Here is a 22573-nt window from a genome sequence, read left to right on the forward strand (position 1 = left end):
TGTGTTGATGGCAATACGGGTGCAATCTATTGCACCATTCACTTTCTGGTATTTCAATGCACTTGTAACATGAAAATTTCATCCATTATTTATGACTACAGTCAACTAATAAAAGAAACCTTATACATGATAGGAACCCTTTTCTAGGGTGGGCATTTGTTCTTAAAGCCATGAAAACATTTGATATATGTTTTGATGATGCCTTTTTTTTCCAGAGACGTGATTGTGCCAAAGCAGGTTAGACAGGCAGCCTAAACTCACTTGGGTAATCTACCTCTTTTAAAGGACCAGTGTGTAGGATTTAGTGGCATCTAGGGATGAGGTTGCAGATCAAGACTGAATACCTCTTCTTTCATCTTCCCCTTCCAAGCATGTAGGAGAACCTACGGTGGCTGCCAAACTCATGAAAAACACTCTATAGAGTCAGTGTTTGGTTTGTCCATTCGGGGCTACTGTAGAAACAGGGCAGTGCATCATCCGTGGAAGAGGCACCCTACGTAGATATAAAGGACTCATTCTAAGGTAACAAAAACACAACAATTCTTATTCTCAGGTGATTATACACTAATTAAAACATACTTATGGATATTATATTCCATTTCCTCCAAATCCATTTAGCTAGATGCCACTAAATCTTACACACTGCACCTTAAATTTATACACAAAACTCTTTTGTCAATGGTTGACTCCCTATTTATGCAGTAGAAAATTGAAACATTGAACCAAAGTATATTTTTTTTTTTATTGAACTCAACTGTCTACTATCAAAATGTCTGTAGTAGGGAGGGCAAAGTAGTCATATGCAACAATGTGCAATGAATTTATTTTGCATATAAGCACATGGAAGTTGGCTACATCAGCTATTTTATGTATTAAGTATTAATATACATAGCCCACTCACAATATTTGGTCTTGCATTTCATATTTCATAAACTTTATCCGCCCACATGAGACCTGACAGTCAAATAAATAATCTCTTTCAGAGTTGTGTTTTTGATTTCAGACTGCGATTGAGTATATGAGTGGGTGCTTTGAATAGTGTACAGATCTCCAGAGAGTTTCATCAGTATGCACACTGCCCGCCTTTTTATGCTAATCCCTTACACTGGAAATATATATCCTAATAACCCCTACATCTCAGGCATTTCATTCACATTTGCTTTGGCCATGTCCAGCAATGCAGAGTACATTTATTCATCATGAAGAAACATATTTATTGCCTCTATATAACCACCGTCATCTTTTCCCCTAGAATTATATCTGTGCTCATCTATCTGTCTGAATAGTAAACCACTGTAACAGCGTAGCAAGCAGTACCACTTTCAGCATGGATAAAACATGACCTTGCATACCACAAACATGGAGGTAAATAGGAAAGAACTATCAGGGCCTTGGGGCATCTGTGTATTTATCTCACAAAAATAAGAAGCTGATAGTTGGTCAAATAATCAGTAAACAGAGATGGATGTTTACAACTGACACTAGTAAAAAGAGCCTTCAATTTCTCTTCCAAATAAGTTTGGTTGACTGGCTGCTCATGTTTCTTGCCCCAACTGACCTATATTATGGTGGTGTTGTCCCATTCCCAAATCTCAGCCAATGTCTTGGTGGATGCAGTGGTGTTATTGCCAACAAGGATGATGGTCAGAGCTACAAGGGTATGATCCAGGCTGCAATAAAACACAATAACACCCTTTAAGTGTGTTATTGTGTTTGTGCAGGTATATGTGTACAGTATATGTGTCTGTATGCATGCCTTTGTCAGCTTCTATGTTTTAATTTTTTATTACCCTTCCAAGCAATTTGAACTGCATTTGTGACCATGAAATGGTGATATGAAATAAATTTGAACTTGGAAAGATAGTATCCTATAGATTTGTTGGAATATTGCAATTAGTTCACCTTGAAAATATACAAGCTGTATTTCATATCCAATGATTAATGTACTGTAATAAGTGTGCAGTGAGCCAGTTGCTTCTGCAAAAAAAGCACCAACAGTATAAATAAAGACCATGATGCAAAGCAAAGCAGCGTGTTGCATGATCCTGTACTTTTTTCATAAAGAAATGCATCAATAACAAAGATGATGTATATTAGAAACAGTATTTCATGCATTCACTGTAAAAGAATTATTCCTTACTGGAGCAAACAGTGTTATACCACATTGGGCAGTATTTTTTGTTAGCCTCTGTACACCAAGTTGTTAACAACACAACAACGTGGCTGAAAAAAAGTTGAAGAAAGTGTCCTAAAATATAGTCACTGAACACACATACACACACACTGTATACACAGGATCTTGGACACACAGTGATGCCATAGACTCATAAGATTTAGACTTATAGCTTCATGAAGTCGGATTTTCAGCAGAGTTGTAGTACCCAGATTCATGTGATATCCGTGCCACTAATGCTATATTGTCAAACATTACAGTAGTTAGGGTACAGTTAAAGAGTGAGCTTGATAAAGTATGAGTCACAGTTGTCATTAGTATCCTTAGACTTTCCTCAAAAACACTGACGTTGCAGTTACAGTTAAAATTTGTTTGTATATTAAAAAACATCAATGCATTATTGTTTAATCATTAATTCATGAAGGAAACAAACATTTAATAATGATGACCAATACTGAAATTGTATAATGTATTTTGTGGTAAAAGTATGTATGTATGTATTCTTTATGTAGGTAGTTTTCTGAAGATGGCCACCATCTTAGTTTATTAGCCTTTCTTGGTCATTTTCAGAGAAGATGAGAGACTGTTGGAATCCTGTGAATCTCGCAAACAGATTAAAACAATATGAAGAATTTACTTTAACTGTGTTATTAAATTGTCATTCTTGAAGTATTTAGTTTACTCTCTGAAACTTAAGCTATAAAAACCACTACAAGAGTACACAAGAATCTGCCCTGCAACCAAAGACACTCAGTAATTCTCATCAGGCAGTCAGACAGCAATAACAATAATACCCAAAGAAGGCAGATGAGAGTGCCAAACCGAGACATTTTACCGGAATACCTTTCTCCCATCAGCTCGCTGTGTGCATTCCTGACCACTGGCAGGCATAATAAAACAACACACACAGCTCAGGGAGCTAATTATGCTGGTGCTGTTAATCTGTCTGGCTGCCTGTCTGTGTTGGACAGTCCTGTTTGTTTGGACCTGCGCTGTCTGCCCTTTGGCTTCGGTCTTAGCATTGATCTGAGTCGTAAATGAAATGAAAAACATTTCTTTCATTTCAAGGATTTTATAAGGTCTTGCGAGAGAGATAGAGAGATCATATTGTGGATTGCGCAAGCATAAAAAGCATTGGGTGGAGGTTTTGGACGCAGAGACTGTGTGGGCGTCTCCAAGCACACCTGCTATTTTGCTTCATGTATGTGCAGCAGTGCAAAGTGCAAAAGGGTATGAATATAAACAAGAAGGTGTGGTGATGGATAAATACACTCTCCAGCCAGCCACATAACTGGTCTCATAGCTCTGTGACAGCTGTGCCAATCACAGTGACACATGACAAAAACAGCTCAAAAAATGGAGAGAGCTTCTTCAAGAAATCATATCATTGCCTGAACGGTGCAGAGTGGTACAACATGAAGACACAGCAACACAAATCTGAAGTAAATGGCAGATTGTGTGTTCAACAGTCCAACGGTTCAATGATAGAAATAAATAACTAAAAATATATTTTGTTGAAGCCATTAATACAACTGCATATTAACACAGGGTCATTACAGGCTAGTAAAAACACTATCAAATCCATCACACTGAGCACCAGAGCCCTGCAGGGCTCTGTCCCGAGTCCATTGCTCTTCACCCTGATGACCCACATCTATTGTGCCAAACACAGCACAAACCACATCATTAATTTTGCGGACGACACAAAGGTGGTAGGCCTCATCAGGCGACAGTCATAATCGAATTATAGAGAAGAAGTAAAGCAACTTGTGAACTGATGCAACACCGACAACCTGCTCCTAAATGTCAACAAAACAAAAGATTCATTGTAGACTTTAGGAGGAATCGTCATCACACCCCACCTCTACATTAACAGCACATCTGTAGCTTCAGTTGGGACCACCAAGTTCCTGGTGGTGCACATTACAGTCAAACCTGGACCCTAAACACCTCCTCCCTAACCAAGAAAGTCCAGGAGCACATGAGAGCAAACCTCCCCCCTCCTCCTTAATTTCATACATTACACATTACAGTGATCATTCGTGTTGATTCCTGTGGAACTGAATCATTTAAAAGTACTTAAAACTAAATGGAGGACAAGCCAATTGTTGTGGTCAGTGAGTTCCCTGTTCAGTATGAAATAGAATAAAAAACTACTGTGAAGAAGAAAAATGAACTTGGCTTATACTTGACACATGGGGTTAAGAGGAGTCCCACCTGAGATACCTACAGGGAAGGTTTTGATCTATGGTTCAGTATTTCATTTCTCCCATTCATAGCTCCACCAGAATGCTAGATAAATCTATCATACATGAGGCTTTATATTTGGGTGGTGGGTTTGGACTGCCTTTTGTTGTTTAGCCTGGTGTGTTGTATACTTTAGTTTAGGTTCATGATGGTTCTTGGACAGGTTGGTGTGGGTTGTATTTAGAGTATTGTGTTTTCTGGGTTTTAGTTTTGTTACTGTGTTTCCCTTGTGTGTTCACGTACTCCTCCTCACCTGCCCTGCATCAGTCTCGTCAGCCCTGCCCTGCTTCCTGTGTTTCCCTCAGCCAATCACTCCCAGCCTGCCCTTGTGGCTCGTCACCTGTTCCCCATTCCCTGATTAGTTTAGTCTGTATTTAAGGTCTGGTTTTGAGTAGAGTCTTTGTTGGATTGTTTTGTTTCGTCAAGTTCTGTTCAGCTCTGTTCGCCTGTTCATGACCATCCATGATTAAAGGAGAATTTTTCATCTAATCTGCATTCTGGCCTCTGTGTTTGGGTCCATTCCTGCTTCCCCACCTGACACTTTTATTATGTTTATGTTGTTTAATTTATTATGATAGAGGTCCCAGTGAAAACGAAGTTTACAGTAGGAACATCACAGAAATGAAGACGATAATGGAGCCTTTCTTCAACTTCCTTAATATTGTATTCATTATCAACAATCTTCACCACCATCAGAAATATGTAGGTGAAAAGACAAGCAGCCCATGCCAACCAATCACAGTTTTTGCAGTCCCTGTGTGGTATAGTAACTGTATCCCCAACATGTAGTTATGTTTTTGAGGAGATGCACGACAGCTAGCTTCAGAGCCAATATAGCTATAGGCTATATAGCCTACATAGCTACAGTAAGTACAGCGTAACACTTTAACACAGAAGTACAAATTAAGCTTTAGAGTGCAGACTTAAAGGAGTTCCAAGTGGCCAAGGCCTCATGCAGGTCATCAAAGACTAGATAACAGCTGTTATTCTATCAGATGAGATACATACTGCATGCCCCTGGTGTCTAAAATGTCAATCAGTGCCTGATTAGATGGGTGGAATGAAAGCTCTGGATCTTGATTGCCATGATTGAGAATCACTCATATTGAATGTGACTAGTAAGTATTTGTTGCTGGTCTGAGTGATTCTTCTTGTCATAATCAGAGGAACGTGCTTCATCACCTCCAAGTTTGGTTGCATGCACACCCTTTTTTCCCTCGCTTGTGGTCTCTCATTTAAATTTAAATAGTGTTAAATCAAACAAGAGGGGAAAAAAGTTCATCTCAAGGATGTTAAATTAACTTTTGTCATTTTTCTTTCATTCTCTCCAACTCTGCTCACTGCCATCGCAGACCGCTGCCAAGGAAATCCAATTAGAAAAGTTTCAACATGGCTGACAAACGACTCCTCTCACCAGCCTCCCTCCTTCCTTTGTTGGATGCAGCTCCTATATGGATGGATGGAGGGAGGAATTAAGCGAGAAGCAATTACCCTTCTTCCGCTTGTACACACCTACTCACATATGATCACACGTACGCATGTTTGTGCCCACGCACACATAAAATCACACATTTGTACATTTAAAGAGATACATAGATGCAATTAGAAATATATAGACTCATAACCACATACACAAGCACACTAACATACACTCATCTTAACCTTACATGCATGCAATTACAAAGAGCACACCCACCAACATAAAGGTATACCTTGCAGTAACCATTACAGTGTAACTGCGTGGTGGAAAATCCATTTTCTCCACATGACCGATTCTTTTTTTTTTATTATAGATTATCCTCAAGCTACTGTAGCAGCCAGGAGCTGTAGTTTTCACACACACACGCACGCACACACACACATACGCACACTGCCTATGCATCTTTTACTTGAACCCTGATTAGTTTCCATGAAATGTTTGCATCTCTCTCCGCTATGTGTGTCCCAGTGATTTACAAAGTGAATCGAGAGACACTTTAATGGCCTCCTACCACACAACTCTCTTCTTCTTTGCAGAGGGATCGATGAACTCTTCATATAGAGACTATGCTCTCAAATACAAATATAAAGACTAAACTGGGCAACTCATTAGAGACAAGGCTCTTAGACATGTTGGGGTAAGTGAGGTATTGAGTTTCTGGATAGGTACAAAGGCTGAATTCTAAACAAAAGAAAATTGTATCAGCAAGAAAGGCAATGATTGCTGGTGCCAGACAATGTGGTTTGAGTATCTCAGAAACTGCTGACCTCCTGAGATGTTCATGCTGAGACTACAGTTGGCAGCTGCTGCGACCACAAAAACCAAAATGTAACTCTTGGAAAAAGAACAGTCTGAGCCAGAACACCTAAGAGGTCTTATTGGTTCATATTGAATAAGTAGGTCTGAGAGGTATTGTGGAGCAAGGCAGTTTATGGTTTTTATAGACAACATTTTGTTAACAATTCTGAAACTAATTGGGAGCCAATGCAGAGATCAGGTGTGATGTGCTCAAATTTGTTCTTTCTTGTTAGGATTCTGGCAGCGGCGCTTTGGATTAGCTGCAGTCTGCTCACAGTGTTTTTTAGGTAAACCAGTGAGGAGGGCTTTGCAATAGTCCCAGTATAAGTTTCTGCATCTGCCTGAGACAAGAAGCCTCTTACTCTGGATATATTCTTCAGGCGATAAAAGGCAGTTGGCCAAGAGATGTAGGCGATGTAGCTATGCAATGTAAGGTTTGAGTGATGACACCTGTGTAATATTTTTCAGGGAAAAATAGGCTAAATGCATATGTTCTGCTGCACAGGTACTAGTAACAAGGATTTCTACTTTGTCGTAGTGAAGGTGTTTATGTCTTTGATGCAGTAGACCTGTGATTTGACAGGGATGAAGTCTCCATGGTACCGGAAGAGGTATAACTGTGTGCACAATGACTAGCGCAAGCAAATATTTTCCTGACCTTGTAAATCGCTTTTCCCATGTGTGTGATACTTTAGTGCCAAGCACAGCACGCATGGTGCACAAGTGGGTGGAAAAGTGCAATTATTGAGGGATATTCACTCATATGAAGCAGCCCAAAGATAGTTGTTGGTGTTTCAATGGAAACTGGGTCTTTGGCTGACGATAGATGTCTCAGAATCGTGTCATCTTACTTGATGCAAATTTGCAGCAATAACGGAATGATGCTTAAAATAAGATGAACTATTTTAATTAAACACTTTCCATTCCATGAGTGTGCTTAAATCAGCATTTTAAAAAATAACATTTAATGTGGTAAAAGCAGTCTACATTTATCTAGAAATCAACATGGGTGAGTTTTAAAGTATCCGTTGCCCACAGCTGTTATATGAAGAGCTTTTTCTTCAGTTCATTAAATCTTTCCAGCATCTGAAGCCAGCAGGACAGATATGTTGATCAATCTGCAGCATCCGATTTAAGAAGATCACAGTGCCATTACGCATGGCTGTCCACTGCTTTTACTTTAATCAAATCACATGCAAATGACGCCAGGCTGATAGAAAAATAACCACCACAGGCGCCTCTACACACATCAGACCGGTCGGTATAACTCATCAATCATCTGTGTCATTGCCTTCTTACCAATTATTTTCTTATCAAAAATGTTGTCTCGTGTTTTATTCTTTCAACGCATCACAGCAGAAACACCTCTGTCACATCAATTACAATATGATGTAATCATTTACAATGTGAAATACAAAACAATTCATACTGAAATAGTGTCAGATTGATGTGATCATATAAATGGCTTCACCAACATTTTTAATCACTTATTTCTGTCATCTTTGAACTATTATTAACAGTTAAAATAACTCAAACATCTGCCTGTGTTCACATCTCAACGCTTCGTACCTTCCAGACAAAAATATGACTGCCGTCTTTCAATTTGTTGAGCTAATGTCTGCATTTATTAATCGCCACACCCTCCAGTCTATATTCTTCTTCACCCAGCCTTTTTGTTGCTGCACATACAGTACATGAGCGAAAATAGCCAGTGTGCTTGGAGATGCCCACAAAGTCCTTGCACTTGTCATTGTGCTCGTAAACACAAGTGGCCTTATGATTAAAACAGAACCACTTGTGTTTCTGGATTATGTGGGCAAGAGGTGGCATGTACAGTGCAGTACTGAAGAGCCATTGACCAGGTATTGACTCATGCATAGGGATTCTGCATACAATGTCAACATTCTTAGAGATAAAGTTACTAAGAGACACACGATAATTTTAAAATCACGGGAAAAGCTTCAGCACTATTACTCAGCATCACCCGAACCTCAGCTGAGTTGTTTCGAGCAGAGTTAGAGCTATATTAGAGCTATAAGTATACAATACTTCAAGCTTTAATAGGTTATCCTACTAATTCTGCTGTTAAATAATCAATTATTTCCCAAGACACAGAATCTGATATCAGTCTTCTTTGCGTGTGAAATTCCTTGTGGAATATTGATGTTTTTTTTTGGTTACTGTGCTCAATAAGTAACTTTTTTTATGACAACAAGGAGAAGTCTGAACTCACTTTGGGTTGGTGGCCAATTAGGCTCGGGTGTTCCAGAAAAAAAATCCATCAGGTTGTCATGAGTTTGTATTGTTAGGCAGAGCTAAGAGCTTGAAGATTATTTGAAGAGGTGTAGCTAGTGCTCTGTGTAATGTACATTATCTATTATAGCAAAATACCCAAGGGATTTGTTCTTCTCTGTGATTATGAAGCTCAGTATAAGAATAGTCAAACACTGTTGTATCAGTTAAGAAAGACCTCAAAAATAAATTTTAATGCATAGGAACTAAGTATGACTGTGTACTGTAAAGTATTTTGCAAAGATCTCCCTCATTACCACAAGACTTTGCTTCGCAACCAATTACACATTCATAGCTTTATATTCCAGGATTGATTAACACTGATGGATTGACTGTTTTAGAGATTAAAGTGCTTGACCGAAACTGCCCCTTGTGCTCTTTTTTTATACACTTAAAAGAATATGAGCCATCACACACTGAGCAACTTTGTGAGGAAACAATGGATTTTATTCAAAGCAGCTCTTGCAATACTGATGCAATATTCAGTAAATTCTATCTGAAAAATACAAACACATTTCATTTCAGTCATGATGGCATCTTGAGATACTTTTGTATGTTCAGCAGACATGGTGCCGTTAACCCATTAATGAGTGTGTTGTCTAATATCCCACACCGCAGTTGCTTCCTGTGCAGCAGTGTGTTCAGAACAATCAAGTTAATCATATTTTTATGTTTATTACTACAGTTTATATTATCTACAGAATGAAACTATTTATTTAAATCAAGCTAGTCTCTTGATTATTTGGAGGACCATTATTCCCACTTAACCGCCAAATGCTGCAGGCGGCATTGCTTCAGCTAACTTCAGCATGGGGTTAATGGCTAATGTGGTGGCTAATGGTGGATGCTTGGAGGTTAGGGTATGTAAGCATTCTCCAGTGACTATAGGGTGCAGAATATGAGATGTTTGTGTGTTAGTGTACCACATAGTGCCACTGTAAGAGCTGCTCTAATAGGCTGGTTTTAATTAGGAGGCGATGTTGTTTAGGTGCCATAAGGGCTGGTTTCAAAACACATTGCCTGTTCTTAGTAATTATTAACCCAGTATGTTTTGTGATATCTAATTCAGAGAGAGAAAAAACACTATTCTGTGGCATATATTATCAGAACTGAATTTTAGTAGTAATGTGATTCATAGAGGACATTTCTAATGATTTTTTAGGTGATTTCCTTGGGGACTGTAGTAACTCAGAGACCCAACATTGATAATGTGCCATACAGCATCGCCAGCAAGCACAACAAAACCGGTAAAACACTTTCCAAGTTTACATTAGTTGCAACATCTTCTTCACTATTTTTCCACTATTTTCTCTATTTTCCTTGGCGTCACATTCCAAATCTCACCATCTCTTGTTCTGCTTATTTTATATGTGTGCTTGCTTTTGTGTAATTTTCCACATTCTGAATCTTATTGCTTTCATTGCTGCAAGAATTGAGTTCACCCACAGAGATTATCAATCATATAATGTGATCTAGAAATGATGCTGCTACTTCAGTGCAAAAGTCAGGAGTGGTGTGAAACAGCAGATTTACGAACCTGAGGAGATTGAAATGACCCTGGCATGTCAAATTCAATTTAAATTAGTTGGTGCTACAATTTAAATCATACTTTTAGCTGGACTTCTGACTGTGGTTATTGGCAAAGTGTGAGTAAAGTAAGGTGTAAGAAATGTAAGAATCTACTAGACTTTCCTTTAAGTAACATTAATGTCTTGAAAAAGTTTTTACTATATGTAAATCAAGAGATCACAGTTTAAGAGGCTAGAACCAGCAATTGTTTGAATTTGTGTCTGATTTTATGTTTTCCTTTGGGGTTTTTTTTTTAATAATTAATTGACTGATTTTTCAGCACAAGCACAGAGTGTAATAATATGACAGCTAGGGTTGTTCCAGTCACATTTTTTCAGGTTTCTTATGATTCATGAAAATTAGCCAGTCAATAGTGTCACAGAAAATTTGCTGTGGTAATTGGAAGCCCTTTATAACATACTTCAAACATAAAACACATTTTACCATCAAAAATAAAGTTACCATATTAATATACTATAGTGATGATGGCAAAAACAGGGGAAAAACAGGTTAAAACAAAGTAGCAGGTGAGAAGAAAAGGATCAGCAATGGAGAAGAGGGAAAGAGGTATTTTTATGTAGGACATTACATAATGGGTATGTTTTTGGAGCCCCTGACAGGCTCTAAACAGCAGTAGCTGATTCCATAATGGGCTCCGGCGTGGCAGGCGGCGGTGTATGTTTCTCTCCGCAGGCGGGAGAAACAAGTTGAAATGAGTAGAAGACGCTTCTTCATTTGGGAATCCATCACTCTGACGCAAATCCAAACATAATCGCAAAAGCATGATGTAGGTAACAGCTCATCCCGCCTCTTACCCTCCATCTGAATAATGCAATACTTCAGAGCAGCGCGTAGTTAGAGACCTGCGCATGTAGTGCACAAACATGCATGCACACACAAATGGATAATAACTGACCGAGACTGATTTCATTTTTATGCATTTTTCTATCACATTCATTCTCTATTACATGCACATGGTCTCGCTTTCTCTCTCTCACACACACACAAACGCACACAACGTATCTCATTTTTTATCTGTCCTTTTCACATACACATACACCCACCCTTCCCTTGAGTTTGAAAGGTGTGAAATCCCTGGTTGAGGTGAGAATTGAACGTTCATTATTCATGAAAAGAGCCCTCCCTCAGCACACAAACACACATACATACACATACACACACATATAATAAACACAAAGAGGCGAACACACGGCCTTACAGGTGATTAATAACAAAGGAGTCCATTAATAATTGATGCAAGATTTTATTACCTATTCATCCATCACTATTTAGCAACTGTGGATGCTCACGCTAGTTGCCACTCCCATTATTGGCTAACCAGACACCCAGTAATCAGTAGATATACTATCATCCTAATACACAACGCCCCTGCTCTGAGTAATGATCAAATACAGGAGAGGCAAGGTTACACAAGGCGTAACATCTCACCAAGCGAGTGGTCAGGCCTTCTGTGCTGTTAATTATTAAAGAACAGAAGAATAGCATCATGGTGCAGTCACAGAGGAAATACTTGCACACAAAAAAAACATGCAAACTTGACAGAAAGAAGCAGAACCTTCTTGCTAAGAGGCAACAGTCCATAATCCTCTTCAATTCAATCGATGGAATACGTTGCACATGGGGTAATCCTTAAATTTATTGTCCTGGTTGATTTGGAAACACCTGTAGCCACTGGCGGTGATAACAATTGCAGTTTAATACTACAGCAAACACTCCTTGAGCGGCTACATTGTCAGAAATACAACAGCAGAGCAACTGGTGTGTCAGACTAGTGAAGCCAAACAACCTCTAATTGTTCTAATAGAGAAGTCAGTCAAATCAAATTGCAACTGCAGACTAATTTCATGCTGCATGTGGCGCAAGTAGTTTTCCACACAACAGTAAGCCACTGTAAAGATGGTTACCCTACTAAATAGGGAATGGCTGACTCCACCACCACCAATATCACTACATAATTGAGAGGTAATTACTGGATGTAAATGAATTGAACGGCTACTTCCGAAAAAGTTTATAGTATCAAAAATGGGATGTGAGGCAAAAGTCTGGCCATCTTTTTTTTTTCCTTGCACGTGTTCAGTTTGGTGCCTCTCTGAATTTGCAGTGATAGTTTTGGTGTTGAGGATTATGGGTATTTGTGCTCGGCTCACTTCTCTGCTACCCGCACAAGGTCGTCGGTGTCCTCTCACAGGTTTTTGAGGTGAAACTGCTTCTGACTGAAAAAAATATGATAGCATGTCGTTCAAAGTGCATTGCTCTTAAAGAGAAAGAAGTGTGTTCATTTGATTTATTCTGCTTTTTCATCCATACTTTTCAACATTTAGATCCTGCCCCTCAGTCACATTGGAATTAACTCGTTATCTTTACATTTTTCCATAATGATAAAATGCGCTACTATCAATATTTAAACAGAATATATCTTTATATAGCCCGTTTTATCTACACGATCAAGTAACATTTACATTATACTGCTGACATTTAAAACCAATCTATTATCGCAATAGACTCATTGTCAGTTTTTCATTATCTGCAGAACCACAATATATTTTCTCTTATTTCAATAACATAACCTTGTCACCTTGACTATCAAACATTACAGTCCTTGAGCTGTAGTCACAAACTATATGACTTTTAATTGTTTGAAATGTAGTGTTTGTAAAAAATTCAATTCAGAACTTAAATTTAGTCATTGTCTAGTCCTGTCCATTAAAATCAAATTACTGTGTTAAGATTATTGTTGCGGTCCGTATAAAACACCCATATAAAACCACAGGCAGCTGCTTCCAGCTCATAAGCTCACATAAAATGGTTGCTTGCCACCTGTCTAGCGCAAATGGTGGAGATATTAGAGTAAAAGAGTGGCTAGTGAAGAAAGTCAAACATCTAACAAGGCGAAGACACAAAGCTATTTCCACACCAAATCCAATTTTGTGCAGAAGAAATTAAAATGAAACCGACTGATTAAATCTTTGTTTCTATTACTTCTTGCACACCAAAGGCATCATTTTTTGGTTGCAGAGTTGAGTTTCTCAATCTATGTAGTCCACATATTATGAACTGACATGAACTGTTCATGTGCGAAATGTACAGCATGCAAGAACTTAACTAGCCGTTTATCTATATAGAGGCATTCTGCTGTGGTTTGATGGTGGTTTGAGTCTTTGTGAGCACTCATAAATTACCAATTCAACTTTGGTGGCACAGATCACATCAAAGCTACTTCCAGGTATTCAACATGCAGCATTACTTTACCTGTATCCAGCTGCTGTGGCTTCCTTTACATCCAGCATCCGCTCATACTGTACTCACATCTCAATGGATCAAGGGAAACCTTTAGAGAGGAAAATCTACAGGAACCTATGGCTGAGATTAGCATTCTCTCTGCCTGAGGGGCATCGCTGCAACTCAGTCGTCTGTTGGAGTCGAGAGCTACATTTAGGTCATCAAAACAACTTCCTATATACATGCAGAGGATATTATAGATGTATGAGCCACAGTCAGCTGTTAAGGAAATACAATTAAGAGATTCAGCGGCTCAGGCTGACAGACTGATAGCGCTGGCACCTGGCTGGTGGCCCAGTTCAGGCACTGATCTGAACAATAATAAATGCCAAAACGATTTGTTCATAGAGATGATGCATTTAGGAAAGGCTTTTAAATCTGGTTTTGACAGACATGTCAGAAAATGTCATTTTCCGTTGCTATGGTTTTTCATATATATCTTTCATATGTACTACCTGATAACAAAGAATACCACAACAAATGTGGAATCTGTTAACACCTACGTAACAATTTGAAATCATAGTCATAAAGGTTATATAAATATTATTACAGTACCATACCTTCAATCCCCTCTGAGGAACCAATAATAACCAGTAAATGTGAACAGGATGGTATAAAACTACAAAATGAGATGCGTGATGGGAGTTCAGAGGTGCAGGGAGGACAGAACAATGGATGGAAAGGAAAAAAAAAATAAAGAAAGGAAGAGCAAAGAGAATCTGATATAAGTGGAGAGAGAAAATATTGACACACCGAGCAACTAAGTTGTCAGGTTGGCTCTGAAGGGAACAGAAAGATGAGGCGGGTGTATGAGATGAAGAAGGAAAGCCTTGAATAAAACTAATGTAGATGGACACACAGAGGTCAGAGGCGGGTAGAGAGACAGATGTAAAAGGAAAGATAGAGAGAGGGAGAAAGAGAAACAGTAAAAAAAAAGGAGAAGGGGGAGAGGAAGAGAGACAATGCTGCATGAAAGGAAAAAAGGCAGACAATAAAAAGGAGAAAGAGGGGGTGGAAACAAAGTAGAGTATATCAGGGTGCAAAGGTGAAATGAATAAAACTTAAAGGTAGACAGAGACACAGAAACAACAAGGCGGATGGAAAAAGAGAGACAAATAAAGAAAGAAATGCAGTCTAAAGATCTGCAGGAATGGAGAGGGATTGAAATAATGAAAATTGATGGACAAAGCCGGAGCTGAAAAGAGAATAATACCTCATTCAGACAGGATTAGATTTATGCAGTCAGTACATTATTAGAATATCAGCCGCTGTCGTTGTTTTATCTCCTGGTTGCTCTGATGTTTGGACCACAGCTAAATCACAACAGAGTGTAGTTTCGTTGGTTGTTACAAGGATATAAAGTCTCCAAGATGTTAAAAAATTGACCTGGATGTTCAATATACTGACCAAGTTAGAAAAGTTTGCTAGATGTTTAATTGACAGAGACTGCACATAGGCTACTAGATTATTAATAAATAGCCCAGTGGTATATGCACAGTAATACAGACTGGGATACATACAGTAGAAGAAGTCGGGTTTCTTTAATAATACGCTACAGTGTCCATCAAATCAACAACATTCCCCCAAAGACACACATAAAACTAGAGAATCTTTTTACTTTAACTTAATCGAACAAACTGAATCCATAACAGTCTTTCTATGTGACTAGAAATATCAAATGAGCTGAAAAGTTTGAGGTTATTGAGGCTGAAGTTGATACTGGCCAGAACAAGTTGGAGAACAAAACTGCTGAGGAAGCATTTTTTTTTTCTCTGCAGTACATACCTGTGAACTTTATTGCAGTTTGGGTCATTGCTGGTCCAGCTCGCAGGAGGTGATATGGATCTAAATTTGGTGGAACTGGAAAATGACACAGCTGGCACCTTTATTCACTTAATGACTTTCCCTGATACTTTCACATTTGTATGCACAGCATTTGTTCCATTTAAGTATTTTTGAGCGTGTTATGCCTTTATTAGACACCATCAGCTGAGAAATGACAGAAAACGGTGGAAAAAAGTTATATGTTTGTTTTTGTTTTTTTTGTTGTATTCAATCCAAAACCAAACTTTTCATTCGGTTACATGTGTGCAATGTCGTGAGGCTGTTCTGCTGTATTTTTGGTTAACACACACAAAAAAAAGCATGAATGGAATAGAACCCATGTTGATTGATAATGTAAAGATATGATCGAGTTTTCTTGAAAATACATGCACATGCAGGAGGAGAATTCAGAGCTCTTGGTGTGTTCAAAACAGTTAATTTTATCATAGTGTAACGCATCCTTTACTGCATTAATAATCACTACACATCACACACACACACAGGTGAGATTAAAATTTACAAGTCGAACAAATAATTATTACTACCTTGGAGGACATTAACACTGGGCCAGCTCTCTTTACTGTGTCGGCTGCTCCAGTAGAAAACACAACAATTCTTCCTTCAGGGAAGTGATGGAGGGAGGAAAGGTGGGAGGAAGGAAAGAGGGAAAAAATAGAGATGAAAGGATCATGACCTCAGAGAGAAGGGTTGATAGCTTCAGTGGACTGGTTGATTTGCACAAACTCACACATATACACTCCTACATAACGCTCACTTTCACACAAGACACCCACATTTCTCACAGAAACACACTGTCATTCATCCTTACATTCAAACACTCCCATTCACAAACACTCTCTGATAAACATTATTACACACTTTCTGCTTCCATCAAAGCAGAGGTTTTACCTCCCTAGAGGTGGCATTAACAGGTATATGATCTCTTTTTTTTCCCCATCTGCTATTTAAACAACATCGTATTGCTTTTTAAATTGAGTGTTTCCTGTTGTGAATGTACTGGTTTCTCTCGTTGCTGCTGTCTTTTAGATTGTTTTGGTGATCAGTCAACTTATTGTTGTATTTATTGCTATATTTTATTGTTTGTATAGTTAATTTGACTACTATCTGTGAGACAAATTGCTAGTTTTTCACTTCAGTATTTGTATAGATTAAATAAATGAGTTAACATGTTGATTAGTAAGTTTTGGAGGCGCTATTCACTATTCACTACTATTCACCACCTGCCTACAGAATGGAAAAACACACAGAAATACACATGCATGTATACTCACATAAATAAATGAAAGCAAACATCAGCTTTCTCTTTTCCTTTCTTACGCTGAGATACACACATGCATGCGCACACACACTCACACACTCTTTCTTGCACAGACAAATCTGAAGAAAAAGCATCCCTTTGTCAGGATAATAAGAAGTTAATTGGTAGGTTGGTTCCAGTGGGGCTCAGGGCGGGTCGAGCAGTTGGCTGCCAAGTCATTGATATGGCCAAACACCAATTAGACTGACTTAGTCTGATAGAAAGAGAGAGAGAGAGAGAGAAAGTGTCTGAGTGAGAGTGGTCTGGCAAAGATGCTGGAGGGATAGGATGTTGAAGGTGGGAGTAAAGAGGAGGAAGGGTAAGGGTGAGGATTTATAAGAGAAACTAGTGGGTGACTCTTTCTATATGGACATTATCACCTCTCTGTTGCCACCCACTCTTTGTTATCCTCTGTGTGTACACGTTTGTGTTGTTCTATGTAGTTGTGTGTTTGTATTTTTACCATAGTTCTTGCAATCAAATATGTATGTCTGTATGATGAACTCTAAATCAATGTATATAAAACAGTGTAAACCGCATGTCCATAATGGAGAAAGTTGGCTACACAGAGGAGAATGCAGTGATTCTGTTTTCTCTTTTTCATCGGTGCAAATGCAGGATTTTCATTTCCATCTTCCAACACCATGCAACATAATTTGATTGTAACTTACATGTAATTAGGACTCCTCTAATTTTACATAATTTACAAACAGAAAACAGAAGTGCATAAACGATGTACTTAACGTGATGGAGGCTGTTTCATTTCTTTCATCACCTGTCATTACTGTGGTGTGACTACTCAGAGCGGTAATGAAATTTAACATCAAACCTAATTCAACTACATATATAGAATTTTCATGTGATTATAACGTTTTTCAACTGAGACAATTGTAAATTTCATGCAGCTGACTTTGGTGTGTGCTCCATGAAGTTATGGAGATTTTTGATACTTCCACTTGGGGGTAGCAAAATCAGACATTTTCAAATTATACACATATTTGGTTTTAATGGAACTAAGAAGAATTTATGTTTCAGTCATTATCATCATGATGTGTAATTTAAACTGCATCTCTCTTCAGTCGTGATGGTTACAATGGATAGAAATACATTTCCACAGTGGACAGTTTGACTGGGAAACTGAGTATTTTGCTGTATTCATGGCAAAAAATATGACTGAAACATATTGACACATTGAGAAGTTTCTGCGGATGTTTTGACACTCTACTTTTTGAAAACCTTTTGAAAACTTGCCACTATTGATGTCTGTTGTAAGTGTCATGGAATCCAGCTAATCAGAGTTTCTTTTTTTTTCTGTCAAAGATGAAACAACTTAACTTTTAACAGCCACCTGTCAGGGGATTGAGTGTTTGATGATTTAGGGGGAGTATGACAAAAGCAGCTCCACTGTTGCAGTGGAAAGTTATGCAGGATTCCCACTGGCCTTGAAAGAAAAACCCACAAATCCCCACACACAGACCCCCCACTCCCCAATTGGAATGGTATCACTTGCGTATGTGTCAGTCGCTAATAGATATATGATGTAATAATAATAATAATAATAACAATAGTAACCACAGAAGGTGTCAAGGCAGGACACCCACAACTGTTTTGAAGAGTGGCACAGCTGAAAAAGAAAAAAAAAACGCCTATGGCTACCCCTGCTTTTTGTTGTAAATAGCTCTCTATAGTTTGATTTGATCTCAGTGTTACCTTTACATATTATATTTGCAAGGCCTGTAATACAGTTCTGTGTCTAATAGTTTACATCAACTATTTTGAAGAGTGGCATAACTAAAAAGTAAAAAACGCCTATTGTTACATCTGCTTTTTGTTGTAAATAGATGTATATAGATTGATTTTATCTCAGTGTTACCATTATATGTTCACATTTGCAACCTGTGTTTACATTTGCAACCTTTAAAATGCTTTGTTGAACATGTTTGTGTTTCTTACAGTGAAAATACTACAATTTTCCTGATCGGATTTTATGTGTTTTGTGTGTTTTTTGGACCAATATGATGATATAGTATGTCAAAGTGAAAAAATAATTGTCTGGTCAGATAGGTGATGTTGTGCTGAAAAAAAAGATACCAAACATTGGCATGTTAAACATTTTTATAGTGATATATAAAGGCAAATTCAAACGTATGCAAAAATGGCCAAAATAGCCCAAGACTCCTAAGGGTTAATGAGAAATGGATAACTCTAATAAAGTAGTGTATTGGTAACTAAAACCATGTAGTTCAAACTTTGTAATCTGAGTGAGAATAAAGACAGACTATTACAGAACTGCTCCTGTGTGATCTGTATTTAACAGATTGCCTCCATCACAGGAGAATATATCAGATTCCATTTTAACTTTTATTTACTTGATATAAATGTTTCATGAAAATAATCAATACAACATTAAAAATGTAGTTGTCAATTTAAAAAAAAATTTATGTCAGCATTCAGGAAAAGAATTTCTGAAGATATCAGCACTTCATTTCTTGACAGTGTGCTTTTCATGTGTGAAAGAAGGTAAAACAGGTGTACTTTTGGGGCATTTTGGGGATAAAAAACTTTGTCAAACTTAGTGTCTGTATGACCGGGTGTATTGTTTGAATACAGAAACCAAAACATCCCAAAGCAGAATATTCTTTCTGAACAAAGGCTTCCTTTTCTAGCCTTGTGGAAACTTCAAGCTTGTCCAAGTTGTGAAACATGCAAGGAGTTTTCTTTGTCAGCACAAACGACTGAAATACATCCCCTATGTATCATTTTTCCTCTCTTTTTTTGGCCTTTGTCCCAAAGCTATTTTGATGGTATTCCAAATGCATCTTAAATGTCAATGGGAAAGAAAATAAACTTGCACTTTTAAAAATGCAGTACCATGAATCAATGCTTTGCTTTCACACCTTAACTTGTACATAATTTACCATTAAACCACCTTGAACTCTTAGGACAAAAGATCTGTAACGGTGATCTATATAAAGATCTACATGACCTTAAAAAGGCAGAGCACAGATAAGAAGCACTGAGAAAAAGAGTACAGTTCTCAGGCTGAACAGATAGATAATGTCCTCAATATTTTAGGATTTCCAAGATGCCAGTTCATTAAAGTTGATATTTTTCAACCACAGGAAACAGGTCGGAAATAAGAAGCTGTAGCCTTGGCTACACTTGGCTCCCCAGCCACAAAACCCTTTAACTTAACATAGCTCTCTTGCTTTAGCTGTTCGGTTTGTTTCTGGAATCCGAAGATTACCAAGTCAGAGTGTATCAGACACAAAGACAGCAATACAAAGCTACAGTGCGGTGGTGCTTTCACTGTGGTTTACCTTGGTTTTTAGTTCCATTTTACGGTAACTCATATATTTTACATGCAGTGGAAGAACCAAAAAAATCCTCCATAAAAATATGTGTTATTTCATGTATGATTGGTCCTATGACGTTTCATGGTTTGGGCCAGGCCCCTTAGGTCCAGTTGAGAGGAATCTTAATGCTACATGATACAATTCTAGACATTAGTGCACTTCCAACTTTGTGACAACAATTTGGGGGAAGGCCCCTTGTTTCAGCATGAAATTGCCTGCACAATGCAAGCTCCATAAAGAAATTGTTTTCCCAGTTTGGTGCAGAAAAAATTTGATCTCAGTCCCATACAACACATCTGGGATGAATTCAAATGCCAACTGCAAGCAAGTCTTCATCTGCCAACATCAGCGCCCAACCTCATTAATGCTCTTGTGTGGCTGAATGGGAGAAAATCCCTCCAGCCGGATTCCAAAATCATATGGAAGGCCTTCACATGGCAGCAGAGGCTGTTATGGCAGCATATTAATGCCCATGGTTTTGGAATCACATATATTTGAGTGTTTACCTAGTTTTGCACATGTAAAGAGAATAAAAGAAACACACTGATACACGTGGACTTTAAGCAAACTGACGGTCTGTAATACTTGAACCACTGGATATAGGAGGATAGTCATCCAAGCAGCAGAACTATACGAGAGGTTCCATGAACACTCTTGACTCTATGAAACACTCTCAGTGTTGAAAGACGAGGGGAGAGGAGGGCAGAGTTGGACAGAATAAGAGAGAGAGGAGAGGAAATTACAGGTAAAGTGGAGTCAGGATGAGGAAGAGTAGGTGAGTGCAGGGTGAAGATAATAAAAGGAGAGATAAGAGGAGACGAGTAGAGGGGACAAGAGTGAAAGATAGGAGGATGTACTCCAAACTGATTTCCTCTGATTGGTATTACTCTCACTGTATCACTCTCTCTCTCTCTCTCTCTCTCTCTCTCTCAGCATGTAGAGTCTTGTTTCAGAGAAAAAGAACAGACTTTGCACAATAAAGAGATAACAAATCAGCAGGAAATACTGCTGGGTCTGCAATTAGTGTTTGGGTCAAAGTTCTGATTAATCCCTGCTCTGTGACTCTGCGTGTGTGTGTGTAGCATTTGTGTGCAGAAATTGATCGCACAGTCAGGTCAATGGCTGTACCAATAAGTAATGAAATGCTAGATGTGTGTGTGAGCACGTCTGAGTGTGTCCGGTGTGAGGGGAAGATTAAAGAGTGTGTATCAAACTGCTACCTTCCTGAAATGTGGGTGCTGAGTGCTGAAACATGTACAAGTACAAACACATACACAAAAAGTTACACTATACGGCCATAAGTATGTGGGCACTTGGCATCAATGTGTGATTAATTAGTATCTCATTCCAAAACCATGAGCATTAATATAAAACAAGAACAGCTTCCACTCTCCTGGGAGGCCTCTGCACAATATTTTGGATCCTGACTGCAGGGATATTTCCCTCATTCAGCCACAAGAGCATTAGTGATGTTGATCACTGATGCTGGGTGATAAGGCCTGGCTCGCAGTCAGCGTTCCAGTTCAGTTCATCCCATAGGTGTTGGATGATGGTAAGGTCAGGGATGTCAGTCCAGTTCTTCTCCACTAAACTCAGAGAGCTATTTCTTTGTTGACCTTTACAGACCTTTGGACCTTACATGGGGGCATTGTCATGTTGAAACAGTAAAGCCTTGCCCAAACTGCTCCTACAAAGTTGGAAGATCACTAATGTCTAAAATATCATTGTGTGCTTAAGATTCCCCTTAACAGAAGGAAAAAAGTGGAAAGGGGTTTAACATGCTTAGATTCTAATTAAGAAGATAACCATAATAAGTAATCTCATGTGGTCTATGTGTGAACCTTGTCTGTGAAAGACTTTCTGAGGATTTTGAGATGAAACTACCTCCTGCCACTCCTCCTCCGCCTCCTGTCACACCAAGGACAAGCTCTGCTGCTGTCCACGTCACTGGGCGGTTATTGCCTGTCAGCTACTGTCAATGAAAGCACAGCATCGTGGTCAGGGTGATGAAAAAGGTTAGAAAGGTTTGCTACTGACCCTGCACAGTCTGACAACCACCTGTTCCAAAAACTGTCCCCTAAGAGACAGAGTGACAGTCAGGACCAAGAAAACCCTCCAGTAAGGACACTTTGAGACTTTCCTGCTGTATTCAAGTTGCTACTGCCTTTTCGCCAGGGCAACCAGTGGGCAAGTCAACAGGTTTGAGTGTCTTTCAC

Source organism: Thunnus albacares, chromosome 3 (genome assembly GCF_914725855.1).
Source record: "Thunnus albacares chromosome 3, fThuAlb1.1, whole genome shotgun sequence".
Lineage (NCBI taxonomy): Eukaryota > Metazoa > Chordata > Actinopteri > Scombriformes > Scombridae > Thunnus > Thunnus albacares.